Below are 21443 nucleotides of genomic sequence, written 5' to 3'. Positions count from 1 at the left end.
TCAGGAATTGTGAAAAACAGAATTTAAATGTATTTGGCTGAGGTGTATATATATACACACACACACACACACACACACACACACACACACACACACACACACACACACACACACACACACGCACACACACACACACACACACACAAACCAGTCAAAAGTTTGGACACACCTACTCATTCAAGGGTTTTTATTTATTTTTTACTATTTTATACATTGTAGAATAATAGCGAAGACATCAAAACTATGAATTAACACATATGGAATCATGTAGTAACAAAAAATGTGTTAAACAAATCAAAATATATTTTAGATTCTTCAAAGTAGCCACCCTTTGCCTTGACAGCTTTGCACACTCTTGGCATTCTCTCAACCAGCTTCACGAGGAATGCTTTTCCAACAGTCTTGAAGCAGTACTTTTTGGCTGCTTTTCCTTCACTCTGTGGTCTAACTCATCCCAAACCATCTCAATTGGGTTGAGGTCAGGTGATTGTGGAAGCTAGGTCATCTAATGCAGCACTCCATCACTCTCCTTCTTGGTCAAATAGCCCTTACACAGCCTGGAGGTGTGTTTTGGGTCATTGTCCTGTTGGGGAAAAAAATGATAGTCACACTAAGCACAAACTAGATGGGATGACGTATCACTGCAGAATGCTGTGGTAGCCATGCTGGTTAAGTGTGCCTTGAATAAATCACAGACAGTGTCACCAGCAAAGCACCATCACACCTCCTCCTCCATGCTTCACGGTGGGAACCACACATGCAGAGATCATCCGTTCACTCTGCATCTCACAAGACACGGCGGTTTGAACCAAGAATCTCCAATTTGGACTCATCAGACCAAAGTACAGATTTCCACTGGTCTAATTAATGTCCATTGCTCATGTTTCTTGGCCCAGGTAAGTCTCTTCTTCTTATTGGTGTCCTTTAGTAGTGGTTTCTTTGCAGCAATTCGACCATGGAGGCCTGATTCATGCAGTCTCCTCTGAACAGTTGATGTTGAGATGTGTCTGTTACTTGAACTCTGTGAAGCATTTATTTGGGCTGCCATTTCTGAGGCTGGTAACTCTAATGAACTTATCCTCTGCAGCAGAGGTAACTCTGGGTCTTCCTTTCCTGTGGCAGTCCTCGTGAGAGCCAGTTTCATCATAGCGCTTGATTATTTTTGCGAATGCACTTTAAGACATTTTAAAAGTTCTTGAAAGTTTCAGGATTGACTGATCTTAATGTCTTTAAGTAATGATGGACTGTCATTTCTCTTTGCTTATTTGAGCTATTCTTGCCATATTATGGACTTGGTCTTTTACCAAATAGGGCTATCTTCTGTATACCTTGTCACAACACAACTGATTGGCTCAAATGCATTAAGAAGGAAATACATTTCACAAAATCACGTTTAAGAAGGCAGACCTGTTAATTGAAATACATTCCAGGTAACTACCTCATGAAGCTGGTTGAGAGAATGCCAAGAGTGTGCAAACCTGTCATCAAGGCAAAGGCTGGCTATTTGAAGAATCTCAAATATAAAATATATTTTGATTTGTTTTACACTTTTGGTTACTACATGATTCCATATGTTTTATTTCATAGTTTTGATGTCTTCACTATTATTCCACAATGTAGAAAATAGTCAAAATAAAGAAAAACCCTGGAATGAGTAGGTTTTCTAAAACTTTTGACGGGTAGTTTACGTCTAAAAACCGGGCTTTGACTTCTTAAAATTACTTCCAAGAAAATAGAGAATCACCTGCATCTAACACAGAGCGTTTATAAATATACCACAATTACTTCGTTACATGTTTCAGAGAAGAGGTTATTCCCTTATCCCATAATCATACTGCACAGAAAATTGCCTACACCTGACACCTAAAAATTATTTCTTACATTACTTCTTAAATTGTTTCACAGTAAACAGGTTACTCCCTATCCCATACACATAAGGGCTGATTGTGGTATAGGACGATGTGATGAAGAACTCCACCTCGGTCCAAAAGGGGAAGTCGTAGGGACTGAACGATCCATTCCACCTGGAACACCCCCATGGCAGCCAGGATGCCCACTGTGTTCCTATCGATCCCCAGGTAGAGACCTTCTTCCTGGGAGGCTGCTCCACTGGCGCCCCTGCTGCACTCAGCGCTGGCACCACCATCCTCCTCTGAACCAGCAGCACCTGGTGCACCAACATTCTAGTCATTCAGTAAAACTTCTATACATAACGAGTTATAATACGGTAGGTGTGTTCAACTAAAGAAGGGGAGACAAAACATACCAAGACAATGTGTCTGTCAACTGGACAACCCTAAGCAAACAAGTGGTCACAGACAGAGCATTGCCACTATCCACAGATCTAGAATCCGATCACTCTACCCTCAAAACTAACCTTATTAACTATTAGAGGGATGTGGTTAGGGGCAACCTCTACCGACTCCAAGGTGGTTACAGACCTTTACAATGAGACAGGTGGTGACGATGACGATGAATAGAGGCAGCAGGTTGCAGAGCAGGATGAAAATATACTTGAAGACCCAGTTAATGGTCGGGCAGTTCACTGGACGAAGTCTGGAGGGCAGCCTCCGTCTTGCGTATAGTTATCCATATGACCATCCATGTTCATGAGATAGGTAGGAGTTCCCAGGAACATGGCTAGCATCACACACAGCCCACTCACAGCCCAGGCCAACCAGATGTTGTCCAGAAAGACGGGCAAGATGCCCCCAGTATCAGCATCTGGGAGCTTCTGGTACCAGAAGATGCTGATGAGGAATGTGAAGAGGATGCTGCCGATTTCACCGAACACCTACATTACAAACGAATAGATCAATAAATTATCACATTATACAATTATCTCAGCTGCTGTCAACTTGTTTCTGACAGGAATGATTTCTAAGTACATTTGTACTTATGAGACTGTGTAAATTCCGCCCAACCAGAGCACAAACTCATATAACCCTCCACGCTGTAACACAACAAAAAGCACTGTCAATAGCCTACCACTGAGCCACAAAAGCAATTTCGAGATCCAGGGTGACAGTACTTCTAGGACTTGGGAAGGCAGTAGCACTTTAGCCATCCGCTGCTACATATACTGTACTCTACTTTACTCTCACCATGAGGAACTTGAGCGTCCGGCAGGACAAGAGGGTGAGGACAGACACAGAACATGATGACGTTGCAGATGTTTACGACAAGGAGCTCTTCCAGGTTGGAGGTAGCGAGGCTCAGGAGAAACACCTCAAATGTTTTCAGATGGGAGATCTGGTTCTTTATTAAAGACAGGAACAGGACTACATTACCCATAATGCCCACGATGGAAGTTGATCTGTTCTCCACTTCTTTCTACTTTTCTGCCTCAGTGACCTCAAGCTCTGTTGTCATGCCTTCAAAGGCATCTGAACCCAGACTGCTGATTGGTTAAGATCATTAGGTGACAAGGAAGCAGAGGATGCTGGAAAAGCAGAGGCCTGGGACTGGGAGTCCCTTAAATTGCACCTTGGAGCTTCATTTGGACAGCCTCAACTCTGAGATGAGAACACTGAGTCTAACTTTCAACATTTATACCACTGCATGGCACAAATTAATTAGCTGGCATAATTAAATTGGGTTGTTGCGTAACAAGGTAGAGGTTGATTTCTACCCATTCAACTCGACTCACACAATCTTCCTCTGAGTTATTACTTCCATTGCAAACATGTGTCACCTAAAATCATATGGAAGCAAAAAATCAGTACCTCTAAGAATTGAATTTCATTAAATTCTGATGATTATAATATGGGTTTAATTCAGACATAGGATGTAAAAGTGCCTAAACAAAACCTCTCCTCCCACTTAGAATTACTCCGAAGTCAGACAAGTTCCATATAAGGCCCTTCCTGTAAGGACAACAAATAGAAAATGGGTTAAGTTTCTAGGTTGTCAGCGGTTACACAGTGTGGATTAATAGAGAGATTAACAGGAAATGGAGCGAGAGCATAAAATGTAGGCACAATTATAATTAGTACAGCATACAGGTATTTGGATTTGGTGTACGTAAAACACACCTTTTTCAAGGTGAAAAACATTCACTCATCCTTTCACACTCTTCCCCGTTCCTCTCATCACTCTTTCAATCCCTCAGACTCTCATTCTTTCTATCTCACCATCTCTCTTTATTATTTTCTTTAATACCTCATGCTCACTCCCTCGCGTCTTTGTCCTCAATCTCTCATTCCCTTACTTTCACTCTCTTACTGTAATACTCTCTCCATCTTTCACTCCTCTACCCCCTCACCCTCACTATTTCATCTCTTCACCCCCTCTCTCATTTCTCTTGTTTGTAAGGAAGCCTTCATGAAGCAAGACACACTCAGCAAAATAGGACAGCGAGTAAAGATGTGGGGATTGATTCTCAGTGGATAGTACAGAGTGCGGAAATCTGTAATAACACAATATCACTACACTGGTGAATTGTGAGGGAGGAGTGTAAAATCGTGATGAAAAGCTTTTGCCAATTTCAGCAGGCAGTCTATGATTCACAGGTAGACAGTGTTATTTCACGGCACATCTCTTTTCCTCCATCAGCACTGACAGGTCTGTCTTTAACACTTACCCGGTCTCATTTGAGATCTGCAAAGGGGAGTGAACGAGAGCAGAAGGGAAGGGTCAACTTACTAGAACGAGATTGAGATGCAGTCAGACCAGAGAGAGAGAGAGAGAGAGAGAGAAAGAGAGAGAGAGTGCCCAGTGGTTATGAGTGTGGACAAGTGACAAGGAGAGGAAACAATTAGTGGATTGAGATGCATACAGAGAGTGAGTGAGTGCCTGGTGGTGAGGACAGGAGACGATGGGAGGAATGCATCATACCTGCTGTATTTCTGTATTTTGAAAGTTATATACTGTATCTTGAATACTTGATTTCTGTCATGCAAAGCATTTTGGGACTATATCAACAATGGACTAATACCAAAAGATAGTTTTTTGGTGGAGTTTTCCTTTAAGTGGCCTTAAAGCGTAACTGAGGAAAAGAAGACAAGGAAAGGAAACCACTTTAGACTATTGAGATGTATCCCCAGCAACCCAGAATGGGTAAGTGAGTGTCTGCTGGTGCGTGAGTGAAGAGATAAAATGTCCTCAGCCCTGCTGTTCTAACACCATAGCACATTAGATCATGTCCCATCTTGTCTGTTTGTTCCAACAGTCTCCAAACGAGGTCTCCAGCTACCACCACACAGCCTTGTTTAAACCCGTTACTTCTCCTCTACTCTCTTACAAACAGACCCACTTCCCTCCTGCATCAGCTTTTAATCATCAATTGTATTATGTGTCTACTGTGGAAACCATGTCAAAATGGAATAGAAATGTTTACCCTGAAATGGACAATAACGCTTTGGAACATTGAATTCCCCCTTTGTCCTCCAAGTGTGTGCTTTTATTTTATCTGAATAAAGCGGGTTACTTCCAAGGGGCTTTTAATGCCTTCAAACACAGTACCTCAAACAAGAATCATAAAGACGAGTCATTCGTTGCGTATTAGAGACTACTAGGCTATGCTCCTTGTGCCCTCGCTGTTGGCCATTTGCCATTATCTCTTTTGACCTAAACAGGACAAAATGGCCACTTGACTGACCGCCACATATAGTAAGTGTTCTAACAGTAGCACGCCAGACTGCATGGGCCAAAAATCTGAACATGCTCCAGTGGCTTTACCTAATGCTACTGTTAGAACTGAATGTTTTAATAGAGATATGATATGGCTTCATACATATTCTACAAAGGACTTTGGTTAGCTTTTTACAGTGCCCTCAGAGAGTATTCAAACCCCTTGACTTTTCCCACATTTTGTTGTGTTACAAAGTGGGATTAAAATTGAATTAATTGTCACTTTTTGTCAACAATCTACACAAAATACTCTGATGTCAAAGAGGAAGAAAAAGTATTACATTTGTGCAAAATGTATGAAAAATACAACATATCATAAAACATAACATAATATATCTTGATTAGATAAGTATTCACTCCATCAATACGTTAGAATCACCTTTGGCAGAGATTACAGCTGTGAGTCTTTCTGGGTAAGCCTCTAAGAGTTTTCCACACCTGGATTGTGCAACATTTGCCCATGATTCTTTTAAAATGTCTTCAAGCTCTGTCAAATTGGTTGATGATCATTGCTAGACAACCATTTTCAGGTCTTGCCATAGATTTTCAAGAAAAACTGTAACTCTGCCACTCAGGAACATTTACTGTCTTCTTGCTAAGCAACTCCAGTGTAGATTTAGCCTTGTGTTTTAGGTTATTGTCCTGCTGAAAGGGTGAATTAATCTCCCAGTCAATGTCGAACCAGGTTTTGCTCTAGGATTTTGCCTGTGCATAGTTACATTTAGTAAAAATTTTTTACCTGAAAAGCTCCCCAGTCCTTAATGATTACAAGTATACCTATAACATGATGCAGCCACCACTATGCTTGAAAATATGGAGAGTGGTACTCAGTATTGTGTTGTATTGGATTTGCCCCAAACATAACACTTTGTATTCAGGCCAAAAAGTGAATTGCTTTGCCACCTTTTTTTCAGTATTACTTCAATGCCTTGTTGCAAACAGGATGCATGTTTTGGAATATTTTTATTCTGTAAAGGCTTCCTTCTTTTCACTCTGTCAATTAGGTTAGTATTGTGGATTAATTACAATGTTGTTTATCCATCCTACATTTTCTCCTATCACAGCAATTCAATTCAGTAACTGTTTTAAAGTCACAATTGGCCTCATGGTGAAATCCCTGAGCTGTTTCCTTCCTCTCCAGCAACTGAGTTAGGAAGGACACCTGTATCTTTTTAGTGACTGGGTGTATTGATACACCATCCAAAATGTAATTAAGTGTAATCCCTTCACCATGCTCAAAGGGATATTCAATGTCTGCTTTTACATTTTTATCCATCTACCAATAGGTGCCCTTCTTTGTGAGGCATTGCAAAACCTCCCTGGCCTTTGTGTTTGAAATTCACTGCTCGACTGAGGGATCTTACAGATAATTGTATGTTAGGGGTACAGAGATGAGGTAGTCATTGAAAAATCATGCTAAACACTTTTATTGCACACAGAGTGAGTCAATGCAACTTATTGTTAAGCAAATGTTTACTCCTGAATTTATTTAGGCTTGCCATAACAAAGGGGTTAAATACTTATTGACTCAAGACATTTCAGCTTTACATTTTTTATTAATTTGTAAAATAAAAAATAACTGACATTATGGGGTATTGTGGCCAGTGACAAACATCTCAATTTAATCTAATTTAAATTCAGGCTGTAACACAACAAAATTTGGTGTGAATGCTTTCTGAAGGCACTGTACGTATAAAGTAATCGTGGAATGCTATGCCACCAGAGATTACTAAGGCAAAAAGCAAGTTCAGCTTTAAAAAAAACAGATAAAAACATCGGCCCAAGGCAACTTCCCTGAGGGATACCGCAAACACAATTTTCACCATCAGTTTACGAAGAACAGGCAGCAAACTGATTGGGTGGCTGTTTGAGTCAGGAAAGGGTGCTTTACTATTTTTTGAAAGTGGAATTACTTTCGCTTCCTTCCACACCTGTGGACATACACACTCCTTTAGGCTTTGGTTAAAGACATGACAAATAGGGGTGGCAATACAGTCTGCTACCATTCTCAATAGTTTCCCATCTAGGTTGTCTATAGTTGTTAGTAAATCATTGGATTTGATTAATTCATTTGCAATTGCATCTTTGAGAACTACAATTTCGTATCTATTTGAAATGTTATGGTTATTTTTCTAAAAACGTATTAGGTTGCAAATGGAACTGGGGCCATGTAAATAATTGTAAGGCTACTCATTTTGAATCCATAGGTGGCACCTTGTGTGACCATAAAAGCCTGTGTGCGATTGGACAAAGTCATATAATTTGGTTGCAAAAGTCACTGGCCTGCCATACAGCATATAAATATAATTAGTATTGTGACACATAATTGCCATGGTAATTGGAATTACAATGGAATGTTAAGTCAATAAGCATTATGGGTAATTAAGTAATTTTCCATCATATGCGTTGTGACATTGTTGTTGCTCTGGTTACCAAGATAAAAAAATGTAAACGGACAAATAAACAAAAATACAAAACACAGTGGAATATAAAGTGGCCTATGGCATGTATCCGGACAATGCACTTCTTATGAGCCTAAAATAAAATAAACCAACATGAAAAACACAGCGGATTATACAGTGACCAGGGGCATGTCACTGTGTAACGGAGACAAGAACGCGCCGTAAGCGTAGTGCTCAGCTCAACAGCTGGGGTCGCTGTGAAGCGAGTTTAGAGGGGGTGCGTGAACATGCCGTAAGCTCACTCTACAGTAGAGGTCTTCTCTGGTTCAAAAAGTTGGTCCGAACAGACCCGAGGACAATCAGACCCGGATATGAATGGACCTGATATTTTTTATTAAAGGGGGACCCGAACCCGAATGAACCCGAGGACAACCAGACCTAGACCCAACCCGTACCCTAATGGGTCCGGGTCTAGATCAAAACCGATTGGACCCGAGTGACAAAAAAATTATGTTTATCAGCCAAGTTGCTCTTCTGATAAACAAATAGGTATTTATATGTGTGCTAGGCCTTCTAGGAGTCAGTAAATTAATCTTATTAGAAAATAAATATGCTATAGGCTATGCAGAGCCGTGGTCAGGTCCATTCGAGTTCACTCAGGTCTATCAGCTTAGGTTACATAGACCCGAGACCCGATGACAATAAAACAGGACCCGACCCAGACCTGAGGGAAAAGTTTGAATTTTGGACTCAAACCCAATGGGGTCCCGGTCGGGTCCTGGGTAATTAGTTCCCACCAGGACCCGTGAAAAGCTCTACTCCACAGCTAGCTGGAAATGTCGCCAATGTAACTGCTGAATTGGATCCTTTTCCATAGCTCAACTGGTTAGTATGTTGTCAAGGAGGGCAGTCATCTGTGTTAGTGAGGCCGAGGGCACTGGGTTCGAACTGTGGTTCAGACCGTTTACCCCGAGTTGTATTCAGAGAGGGAGGAAGCTAATCCTGCTAAGCTAGCACACTGATAATGATTTCAGCCGGACGCCGAACTTCTTTTGAGGGTAAAATGAAGAAAATTTGAGCTATATTGTAGAAGCAGATCCCACTGCAGTTGTGTGGCTTTGGTATTATAATGTAGCGAATGGAGGGACAGGGATGCAAACCCAAGTTGCTGGTGTAAAAGGCAATCAACATATGCATCGCACCAATAGGGTTAACCCATTTAATGGGAATTGTAGTGTGGCTCATATAGCGAGAGGATTGCTACACTGCACCCTCCGAACGGGAAGGCAATTCCCCATGCTTCGACCTGCCACGGCCCCCCTCACACGTCCGTTTGCCCCCTCACGGCTGCCATCTCACTTCTGACACCAATGTAGCGAACGGATCCCAGGCGTGAAAGGCAAACACCCTACGCATCTCACCAATAGGGTTAACCAGCTTGGGAATTTTAACGTGGCTCATACAGCGAGGATGACTACAATAATATAGAATGCATCATAACTCCACCTATTAAATGAAATGCTGCTGGAGAGTAACACATTTTGGCTACAGTCTCACGCTCCTTACTGCTAGGCAAGAAAGCAATTTCTAGTATTCAGGGAGGTTTATGCCACTTTGCTGAGTTAAGGGTCACTAATGATTTTTCAATACCGAATCTTGATTTAGGTGATTAGGGTTGGTTAGGGGTGGTTGAAAACCATGGCAACCAATGCATTTCACATTCTCACATTCTGCAACAACAGTTGCTGACTAAGGACGCTCAACACCAGTTGAATATGGCCGGTGTTGTAAAAATCGGCAAAAAAGCTTAATTAAATTGTTGCCGGCAGCACAGTTACAGTCACCAACGCTCTGGATAACATGAAAACAGCCCTGCTATGGGCAGGTAAAATGGCCAGAGTGAGGAGTTCGCTCATTAATATCTGGAAATAGCTAGCAAGCTAGCTAACTTTAGCCAGTTAGCTTGGGTGCTTGACTGCCATTGTGAGAAACGCTTTGAATTTACGAGCAGACAATCTGACAACGCTCTGAATTTACGAACGCACAGAGCTCACTCTGAGCGCTCTCTGGCACTCCAGATTGAATTTACGAACGCACCCAATATCAAAGGCAATATTAGAGCGAAGTCCAGCCTCTATTTGCCCCAAAAGGATTGTGAAGACAATTGAGTAGGTAGCCGTGCATGAATGAACTAATTGAAACGCTGTTGGGCCATTTACTATGTCGTCTGCAGTGGTAGTCTCCAGATCTCATATACAAAGATGCTCAGATCCGTGGTTGTTTAGGCCTGTGATTCCTCAAATATGCTAAATAATAGAAACATTTGCAGGAGGATAGCCTGTGTTTGAGTGTCTCCACCTGTTCATTTTGTGGTAGCCTTGTCTAAAATGGATGCATGTTCATTAACTCAAGTTTAGGCTATGCTATATAAAAAGTTGCATCCTGGAGGACGGACCCGTAAAGGCCCTATATTGCTGTTGAACGATTGCCGACCAAGCGCTGGTGCCCCTTTTAAAAGTATCTCCATGTTGTCCTCAAATGTGATCGGACACACACCCCTCCTGGGTGATGCTGTTATGTAAAATACGCTACACGGCCAAAAAAATTATATATATTTTTTACATGCGAAGAAAACAGTTCTGAGATGTTTTACCTGTGTTGAAGCCCGGGTCTGCTGAGGATTGGTACACTTTTCACAGCCAGTGCAACAGAGTAGCTTAGCTACAGCACTTGGGTTTCTGGCGAGCAGCCTTATTTGTCACTGGTGCGCAACTGAAAACTGCCACACAGTGCAGCTAGGTTGCACAGTGCCATAACGGATAAAGCGACGTGTATCTCTACACTTTAGCCCGCCCCAATCAACGGTATCAACTCGTGTGTGGAAATAGGTCCGTGTTTGAGTTGATGTAGCTAACGCTAGGGAGTACCTTTCGGCGAATAGGATGATGCTTGGAGTTGTTTACTTCTTTCGTCGATTGTTTTTGGGGGGTCCTCGAAAAGAGTGTGGAAAGGCTAGAGGAAGCCACATCTAATTCGGCGACATTGACGTTCGCTGAGACAAGCACTTCAAGTAAAGAGCAGAATCCAGCAGCCCCAGCATCGGACAACTAGCTAGCTAGATAGTTCGTAGTTGTTAGCTATCCACCTCTGTTAAACAACAAGGTGTCCTGGAGAGTATTATACCAAGATTGCAGATTGTTAGCGTGCCAATTAGGACAGGAGTGCCACGGAGACCCATACGGGTGAGTAGCTTGCGTTGCTGCCTCTTTTCTCATGGGTTCGTTCGTGGAGTAGCTAGATAGCTAGCTAGCTAGATAATGCCACTAAACTAGCCCATACTATTTCGCTGTTCTTCCAGTGATGGCGATTGCGTTTGCTGTGTTTGTTTCGAGTCGTGTGTGTGTGCGTTAATGAGTGAAGTAGCCATGAAAATAGGAAATTGTTTCGGGGAGTGGTACTTGGCTGTGCTGCTAGCCTAAAAGCGTGCGCGATGTATAGTGGTCATCCACTCCAGCCCGTGTATGCTACTGCAGTGGTTCCCAACCTTTTTCGGTTACTGTACCACCATCTGAACTTTGCTCTGCTTGGAGTACCCCTGAAGTAACCACTCATGTGCATTTTACCAGTAAGCCTATGGTCTCATGAGTCTTCTCAAGTACCCCCTGTGGATAGGCCAAGTACCCCCAGGAGTCCTAGTACCCCTGGTTGGAAACCACTGTGCTACTGTGTCACTGCTACTCGTGCTAGCCAAGAAGTGAGCATTAGGAGCAATAGAGTCGATGTTGTGATTCAAAAGCGTGCAATTAGTTTTGAAATCTGGTGTAGTTACCAATAAATTGATGTTTAGTCTTCAATAAATACAACAATTAGGCAATGTTACAGCCTAATATATTATTATTTTATATGGTGGCAGGTAGACTAGCAGTTAGAGCGTTGGGCCAGTAAACGAAATGTCGCTAGTTTGAATCCCTGATCCGACAAGGTGAAAAATGTCGACGTGCGCTTGAGCAAGGCACTAAACCCTAATTGCTCCAGGGTCGTCATTGGTAGAACCTGGCCGTGACCCCACTCCGCATAGGGAGAGTGGGATCTGCACAAAAACATATTTCAAATTCATCACGTGCTTGTGAATACAAACATGCACATATGTGCTTATTTGTCCTATTTCACAAATCAAATTATTATTAGCTTGCTAACCCACCTGGATGCATGACTCAACAACGAGCATAACATTTAGTTTAGTTTAAAACTTTATCCTCCTTATGATCCTTTATAACACATGTATTAAGCTTTGTGCTTCCTTAACTTATGTTATGTTCTTTGTCGCATGTTTCTCTGAGTCAGTTTCATGGTGTGTGTGTGCGTACGACACCGAACATCTCATTTCAAAATCATGGGCAGTAATATGGAGTTGGTCCCTCCTTTGCAGCTATAACAGCCTCCATTCTTCTGGGAAGGCTGTCCACTAGATGTTGGAACATTGTTGCAGGGGAATTACTTCCATTCAGCCACAAGCGTATTAGTGAGGGAGGGCACTGATGTTGTGTGTGTGATTAGGCCTGGCTTGCAGTCGGTGTTCCAATTCATCCCAAAGGTGTTCGAGGGGGTTGAGGTCAGTGCTCTGTGCAGGCCAGTCAAGTTCCTCCACACTGATCTCGACAAACCATTTCTGTATGGACCTCGCTTTGTGCATGGGGGCATTGTCATTATGAAACAGGAAAGCGCCTTCCCCAAACTGTTGCCACAAAGTTGGAAGCACAGAATCGTCTACAATGACATAGTATGTTGTAGCGTTAAGATTTTCCTTCACTGGAACAAAGGGGCCTAGCCCGATCCATGAAAAACAGCCCCAGACCATTATTCCTCCTCCACCAAACTTTAGGTGGCACTATGCATTCGGGCAGGTAGTGTTCTCCTGACATCCGCCAAACCCACATTCATCCGTTGTACTGCCAGATGGTGAAGCGTGATTCATTACTCCAGAGAATGCGTTTCCACTGCCCCAGTCCAATGGCGGCAAGCTTTATACCACTCCAGCCGCCGCTTGGCATTGCGCATGGTGATCTTAGGCTTGTGTGCTGCTGCTCGGCCGTGGAAACCCATTTCATGAGGATCCTGACGAACAGTTCTTGTGCTGACGTTGCTTCCAGAGCCAGCTACTACTTGGTAGTGAGTGTTGCAACCGAGGACAGGCGATTTTTAAGCGCTATGCGTTTCAGCACTCGGCGGTCCCGTTCTGTGAACTTGTGTGGCTTACCACTTCGCGGCTGAGCCGTTGTTGCTCCTAGACATTTCCACTTCACAATAATAGCACTTACAGTTGACCGGGGCAGCTCTAGCAGGGCAGATATTTGACGAACTGACTTGTTAAAGGTGGCATCCTATGATGTTTCAATGTTGAAAGTCACTGAGCTCTTCAGTAAGACCATTCTACTGCCTATGTTTGTCTATGGAGATTGCACCTGTCAGCAATGGGTGTGGCTGAAATAGCTGAATCCACTAATTTGAAGGGTTGTCCGCATACCTTTGTGTATATATAGTGTATATCAAAATATGCAAATGAGACCATATAGGTCTTACATGTGCCTATACTGCCAATCTACTTTAATAGACACTGGATAAAGTCATTATATTTTGGGGGGCTTTAATTTGAAAAAGACTCCAGGGGCCTAATTTATCAACCGTGTAAATTTCTCACAAAATTCTTGCATATGTGGAGATTCTAGGATTTGCGTGCGCAATAAATGATTGGGATTTATCAAACTGTCACACGCAACACATGCGCATGTGTTCATTAATAGATCAGAGCCATACTATATTTCTACGCTCGTGAACAAGCGTAACAACCAATGATATAAACCCTGGATGGCTGATGCGGTGTATTGGCCAGTGAGAGGCTTTGAAGCCACCGATCAGCCTTACTGGCACTCCCCAGAAGGACCAGTCCTCCATAGGAATTCATTGACTTCTACAGTATTTCAATTAAATGTTTCAAGGACAAAATTACATGTATTTTTGTTGTTGTGGTGGGGGAAGGTAACATTAGAACTTTTTTTTTTAAGTACACTTTAAGGAAGATGTTTTATGTTTATTTTTTCTTTGTATGTTTAGCTCACATAATTTAAAAGTATGCATTTAAGGTTTCTGTAATAGAATAAACGTGGCAAAAACAAATGTAGATATTCATAATAAAGCGCCCCCTGTCAGTGATCTAGTGTATATTTAAATCATTGGTACAACCCTGCCTGGAAAACGCCCTCTCTCCACCTTGTATGCTAACAACAACGCTCTCATTTGCTGTATGATTTTGAGATGTTGGAACTGGGCCATGATGGTTTCTAAAGCGCAATGGCAAAATGTATTACAGTTCTGTAGAGGTGTGGGCAGAATGTGGTAATCTTTTGCAGTGACTTTTCCAACTTAAAATGCATGCCGCCTATAGCGAGTGCTAAACACTGGCTGCGCATTCTGCAAGATTGTCTTTTCAACAATTTAAAAGTAAATGCTTCAGCCCACACTTCTATGCAAAAGACAAATTGTTGTTCAATATTTTTTTTCAGGACATGATTGTGTTTCTATCTCCTGCCTTTGGGCGGCAGGTAGCCTAGTGGTTAGAGCGCTGGACTAGTAACCGAAAGATTGCAAAATCGAATCCCCGAGCTGACAAGGTAAAAATCTGTCGTTCTGCCCCTGAACAAGGCAGTTAACCTACTGTTCCTAGGCCGTCATTGAAAATAATAATTTGTTCTTAACTGACTTGCATAGTTAAATAAAGGTAAAATAAAAATAGTCTCTGAGATTAAATAGGCCATGATTTCGTGCTCCTACCACACAGCAATACTAGCATATACTGTCAAAAGGCTACTGGTTTATTTACTTTCGCGCATACTTGGCTATTGAATGAGCAATGGATAAATAGTAGCCTAATATTTGTTGTGCAGCTGGAATAACCCAGTCATGTCAGAAAAGGAGAGACATGTCCTGCAGTATATGATTTAGGCCTATAAAGTAAAGTAAACACATTAGGCTACATGCTGCTATGCAATCTCCTAACCAAATGCATCTGTTTTATCATTAGGCCCACGTTTGAAAGTTTTTGTTAGCCTACCATTATTATAATTCCTGTGCATCGAACGCTTCAAATTCCCCATAAGAACAATATTTGCTTGCAATACAACTGATCAACTCCCAGAAATTGTGTACGCGTGGTCTGAGCTGTACTTTGAGATATGCACACTTTTGGGTGCGCATGCACCTTTGATAAATGAGGCCCCAGGACTCTTCACAGATTTTTAAAATAAAAAAACAGTATTGCCATGTGTCAGAAATGCATTTCGGCATACATTTGACAAAATAATCTTCTCTGGAACACAATTTTAGAGATATCGGCAATTGCTTCAGTAAAAGTCTGAAGAATATAAGCACACAAAGTGGTGACTGCACAAGCTTCTGAAGATGAGGTATACAGTGCATTCGGGAAAGTATTCAGACCGCTTGACTTTTTCCACATTTTGTTATGTTACAGCTTTATTCTAAAATTGATTAAATTGTTTTCTTCCCCTCATCAATTTAAACACAATACCCCATAATGACAAAGCAAAAACAGGTTTGTAGACTTTTTGCAAATGTATACACTACTGTTCAAAAGTTAGTGGTCACTTAGAAATGTCCTTGTTTTTGAAATCATTTTTTTTTTGTCCATTTAAAATAACATGAAATTGATCAGAAATACAGTGTAGACATTGTTAATGTTGTAAATGACGGCATAGGTGTACAGAGGCCCATTATCAGCAACAATCACTCCTGTGTTCCAATTGCACGTTGTGTTAGCTAATCTAAGTTTATAATTTTAAAAGGCTAATTGATCATTAGAAAAACCCTTTTGCAATTATGGTAGCACAGCTGAAAACTGTTGTTCTGATTAAAGAATTAATAAAACTGGCTTTCTTTAGACTAGTTGAGTATCTGGAGCATCAGCATTTGTGGGTTCGATTACAGGCTCAAAATGGCCAGAAACAAAAAACTTTCTGAAACTCGTCAGTCTATTCCTGTTCTGAGAAATGAAGGCTATTCCATGCGATAAATTGCCAAGAAACTGAAGATCTCGTACAACGCTGTACACTACTCCCTTCACAGAACAGCGCAAACTGGCTCTAGCCAGAATAGAAAGAGGAGTGGGAGACCCCGGTGCACAACTGAGCAAGAGGACAGGTACATTAGTGTCTACTTTGAGAAACAGACGCTTCACAAGTCTTCAACTAGCAGCTTCATTAAATAGTACCCGCAAAACACCAATCTCAACGTCAACAGTGAAGAGGCGACTCCGGGATGCTAGCCTTCTTGGCAGAGTTGCAAAGAAAAAGCCATATCTCAGACTGGCCAATAAAAAGAAAAGATTAAGATGGGCAAAAGAACACAGACACTGGACAGAGGAAGATTGGAAAAAAGTGTTATGGACAGACAAATCTAAGTTTGAGGTGTTTGGATCACAAAGAAGAACATTCGCGAGACGCAGAAAAATGAAAAGATGCTGGAGGAGTGCTTGACGCCATCTGTCAAGCATGGGGGAGGCAATGTGATGGTCTGGGGGTGCTTTGGTGGTGGTAAAGTGGAAGATTTGTACAGGGTAAAAGGGATCTTGAAGAAGGAAGGCTATCACTCAATTTTGCAACTCCGTGCCATACCCTGTGGACGGCACTTAATTGGAGCCAATATCCTCCAACAACAGGACAATGACCCAAAGCACAGCTCTACACTATGCAATAACTATTTAGGTAAGAAGCAGTCAGCTGGTATTCTGTCTGTAATGGAGTGGCCAGCACAGTCACCGGATCTCAACCCTATTGAGCTGTTGTGGAAGCATCTTGACTGTATGGTATGTAAGAAGTGCCCATCAAGCCAATCCAACTTGTGGGAGGTGCTTCAGGAAGCATAGGGTGAAATCTCTTCAGATTATCTCAACATATTGACAACTAGAATGCTAAAGGTCTGCAAGGCTGAAAATGGAGGATTATTTGACGTAAGCAAAGTTTGAAGGACACAATTATTATTTAAATTAAAAATCATTATTTATAACCTTGTCAACATTTTTACTATATTTCCTGTTCATTTTGCAACTCATTTCATGCATGTTTTTCATGGAAAGCAAGGAAATTTCTAAGTGACCCAACTTTTGAACGGTAGTGTGTATATATAAAAAAAAAACAGAAATATTACATTTACATAAGTATTCAGACCCTTTACTCAGTTCTTTGTTGAAGCACTTTTGCAAGCGAATACAGCCTCAAGTCTTCTTGGGTATGATGCTACAAGCTTAGCACACCTGTATTTGGGGAGTTTCTCCCATTCTTCTCTGCAGATCCTCTCAAGCTCTGTCAGGTTAGATGAGGAGCGTCTCTGCACAGCTATTTTCAGGTCTCCAGAGATGTTTGATTGGGTTCAAGTCCGGGCTCTGGCTGGGCCACTCAAGAACATTCAGAGACTTGTCCCGAAGCCACTCCTGCGTTGTTTTGGCTGTGTGCTTAGGATTGCTGTCCTTCGCCCCAGTCTGAGGTCCTGAGTGCTCTAGAGCAGGTTTTCATCAAGGATCTCTCTGTACTTAGCTCTGTTCATCTTTCCCTCGATCCTGACTGGTCTTCCATGCCACTGAAAAACATCCCCACAGCATGATGCTGCCACCACTTTGCTTCACCGTAGGGATGGTGCCAGTTTTCCTCCAGACGTGACACTTGGCATTCAGGCCAAAGAGTTCAATCTTGGTTTCATCAGACCAGATAATCTTGTTTCTCATGGTCTGAGTCTTTAGGTGCCTTTTGGCAAACTCCAAGTGGGCTGTCATGTGCCTTTTACTGAGGAGTGGCATCCGTCTGGCCGCTCTACCATAAAGACCCGATTGGTGGAGTGCTGCAGAGATGGTTGTCCTTCTGGTTGTCCTTCCTTCCAAAAGGCACCTAAAGGAATCTCCGACCATTGAGAAACAATATTGAACTATTTGGCTGGAATGCCAAGCGTCACGTCTGGAGGAAACCTGGCACCATCCCTACGGTGAATCATGGTGGTGGTAGGATCATGCTGTGGGGATGTTTTTCAGCGGCAGGGACTGGGTTACTAATCAGGATCAAGGGAAAGATGAACGAAGCTAAATACAGAGATCCTTGATGAAAACCTGCTCCAGAGCGCTCAGGACCTCAGAATGGGGTGAAGGTTCACCTTCCAACAGGACAATGACCCTAAGCACACAGCCAAGACAATGCAGAAGTGGCTTCGGGACAAGTCTCTGGATGTCCTTCAGTGGCCAAGCCAGAGCCCGGACTTGAACCCGATCTAACATATCTGGAGAGACCTGAAAATAGCTGTGCAGCGACGCTCCCCATCCAACCTGACAGAGCTTGAGAGGATCTGCAAAGAAGAATGGGAGAAACTCCCCAAATGCAGGTGTGCCAAGCTTGCAGCGTCATACCCAAGAAGACTCAAGGCTGTAATTGCTGTCAAAGGTGTTTCAACAAAGTACTGAGTAAAGGGTCTGAATACGTACGTTTTTTTTATTTGTTAATAAATTAGCTAGAACTTCTAAACCTGTTTTTCCTATGTCATTATGGGGTATTGTGATGTCATTATGGGGTATTGTGTGTAGATTGATGGAGAAAAAAAGCAATTTAATCAATTTTAGAATAGGGCTGTAACGTAACAAAATGTGGAGAAAGTCAAGGGGTCTGAATATTTTCCGAATGCACTGTGTGTATATGATATGTGTGTGATATATATATATATCTCAATAGCCATCACATCCACAGCTGTTACGGATGTTACAGATATCAACATGCTGAAAAAGGATACTGACAATGAAAAGGGAGAAACCAATTATAGACCATATATAACCTTGATGAAAGTTAGCTTCACAGAGAACATTTCAAGATCTGATGTAAGGTGCATGTTTTACCACAAAAAATCATACAAATGTTTTGTAACATTGCCTGTCCCAGTCACCTGCTATCTTTATAAGACTGTAGAACGCGCAAACGAAACTCAAGACACTTCAATTTGGTTTGCATTGCTTCATTAACATCTCATCTTCAGGACTAACACTGGGGGACAGCTGTGAGTGGAAAAACAAGCTCTTTGAGCCCATTCTAATAGCCTTGGATTACTCTGTAATGGTTCAAATTTAGTACATTTCCTACTTTTCAAATAAAGCCTGAACTCCAACATATACTGTAGACCTTAAGGATAATTATGGAAATGACTAACTTTAATGTGAATGTGTAAAAGACGTCACACTTCTTGCTTAGTCAGTACCGCTTCTTCCTGATTCGGCTCACAACGAGGCTCGGACCCAGGACCTCTGCCTTGCTAGCACACGTGACCGCCCTCCTGAAGCATCTTACCTGTCGGCGCCACGCAAAAAGCTAGCTATTTGCAGGCGCAAGTGGGGACACTTGGGCTGAGGAATAAGTTTCACACATCCCCATGAGCTACACATACTCAGGTTGACTTTTACACAAAACTGCCCTTCTACAGATGTTCCCCTCACACAGTATAGCCTATCTCTCACAGGTGTAGATTAAGTTTGGGGTGCAACATCATTACAACAATTCCAGTCAGACCTGTATGGAGGACAGGAGAATGGGAAGTATTTGTCATTCTAAACTAAAGGGTGTCACTGACTGTGATAAAACTCCCCTGGAAACAACAGCACAAAAATGTTCCCTTGCCATTAGGTGGGGAAGATGGTACAGCATGGAAGTGTCATCAGATAAATGGTTTGGGAAATTACCACTTTGTATTAGTCACTCTGCTCTTTCTCTCCTTCCTGCTACATATTACCAGAGCTGAAAAACAATTCCATGACTTTATGTTGTTTGTGAACAGCCCACGGATAGAGTTTGTGATTAATATATCACCTTAAAACTGTGTAGTTTAAATCTTGGCAATGCAAGGATTTTTGGTTCCTTGTTTTTGTTTTAATATTATTAAAGTGATTTTTGTCTCCATTTTCCAGGATTATAAGGCTTTGGGTGAACAGATAAAGTTACTCTTTGACGCCCTGGTTTATTGCCGATTAGACATTAATCTCTGGGGTAGAGGGTACTGTAGTTGGCTATAGTATATAAAAGTTATTCAGTCACTAGCTGTAGTTTTGTAGGGAAGCAGCCGGTAGCCTAGTGGTTAAGGCGAATACCCGAGCCGACAAGGTGAAAAATCAAATAACCCGAATTTGCTCCAGGGGCGCAGTAATGGCTGACCCTGTAAAACAACACATTCCACTGCATCTATCTGTGTATGTGACAATAAGATATTTGTTCTTGTTTGCATTATGCTTAATTTTGTTGTATCACAGAGGTCTCATCAGCCTATAATGCAGTGGACTCCTGATAGGCTACTGGCTTGGGACTGTTGTGACAGTGCAGTGTGAAACTGAAAAACGGTAGTGCATTTAGCTTAGCTGAAGTGCACTTTTCAGGAGTTGACTACTGATTGTGCCCTCAGTTATTGACATATCAATGAAATATGTCAAATTGTCAGTCATATGAACGGCTGTGTAAAATGTTTATTAACTGGTTATTATTATCCAATGTATGGTTGCTGTGTGATTTAAAGTGAAATGTTTAACTTGTATATAGGACAGATGTTACACATATCGAGATGGCTCTATCTATAGAAATGGCATACAGAAGCAATGTCAGTTGTTTCAGTTGAAGCCTTCAAGTCATCTGATAATTTACATTCTGTTCAGTTTGCAGCTCAAATCCTTTTCCTCAACCAATTTTCTGACCGAAATGATGCAATTGACAGACATTCAACTACATTTTTTTAAACAAAGATTACCGTGGCTTAAATATGGATACTCTGGAAACACAGCCTACAACTGAAAGAGCGACGATTGGTGGTCGCGTGGCCAGATGTCTCGGCCTTGAAATCACACATTTTTCACCTTAATGCACATGGTGTTGTGGGGGATTTAAAATCGTATAGGGTTAATCTTAATAGTCTTCAACAGCTTCCTCTACTTGTCTCCTCTCCTTAATCTCGATAGTCTAAAGGAGCTTCCTCTCATTCATCTGCTTATATCTGAAAACCCATACCAAGGAAAAGCAATATGGTGGATACCCACTGGGGATTTGCTTTCAGCTGTCCAGTTCCTTCATATCTGTGCTGCTGAAGGAAAGGAGACAATGAGAGGAAGCAACTCCAGACTATTGAGAATTGCTGCCTATGCATTATTACATTGTAATCACCTGACACCAACACAAAACTAGGACCTGATCACTATAATTTATCATATTAATTTGCCCGTTATTACACGGAGTGTGGAGGCCCGCATATTATTAATGCGCTCGATTAATTTCCTCTGCAATATGACTGGATGGTGTTTGCATGTACCTATAATACAGCAATAGATACTGTAATAAA

General features: G+C 41.9%; 1 protein-coding gene and 1 pseudogene across 2 annotated transcripts in view; one reads left to right on the top strand and one right to left on the bottom strand.

Moving 5' to 3' along the window:
- Window positions 1-1615: 1615 nt before the first annotated feature.
- LOC139582272 (uncharacterized) lies at window positions 1616-11308 on the bottom strand (annotated as a pseudogene).
- The window catches only part of LOC139582692 (bromo adjacent homology domain-containing 1 protein-like), a 35677-nt gene continuing 25003 nt past the window's right edge, over window positions 10770-21443 (top strand). The window contains exon 1 of one of the 2 annotated variants that reach the window (XM_071412922.1): window positions 10770-11275. The gene's annotated coding sequence lies outside the window, so the exon portion shown is untranslated. The remainder of the gene's footprint in view (window positions 11276-21443) is intronic. The other variant, XM_071412920.1, reaches the window with a different exon arrangement.

This window comes from Salvelinus alpinus, chromosome 8, assembly GCF_045679555.1.
Source record: "Salvelinus alpinus chromosome 8, SLU_Salpinus.1, whole genome shotgun sequence".
NCBI lineage: Eukaryota > Metazoa > Chordata > Actinopteri > Salmoniformes > Salmonidae > Salvelinus > Salvelinus alpinus.
The sequence above is the reverse complement of the archived record's forward strand: the minus strand, read 5'-3'. Positions and strand labels throughout refer to the sequence as shown.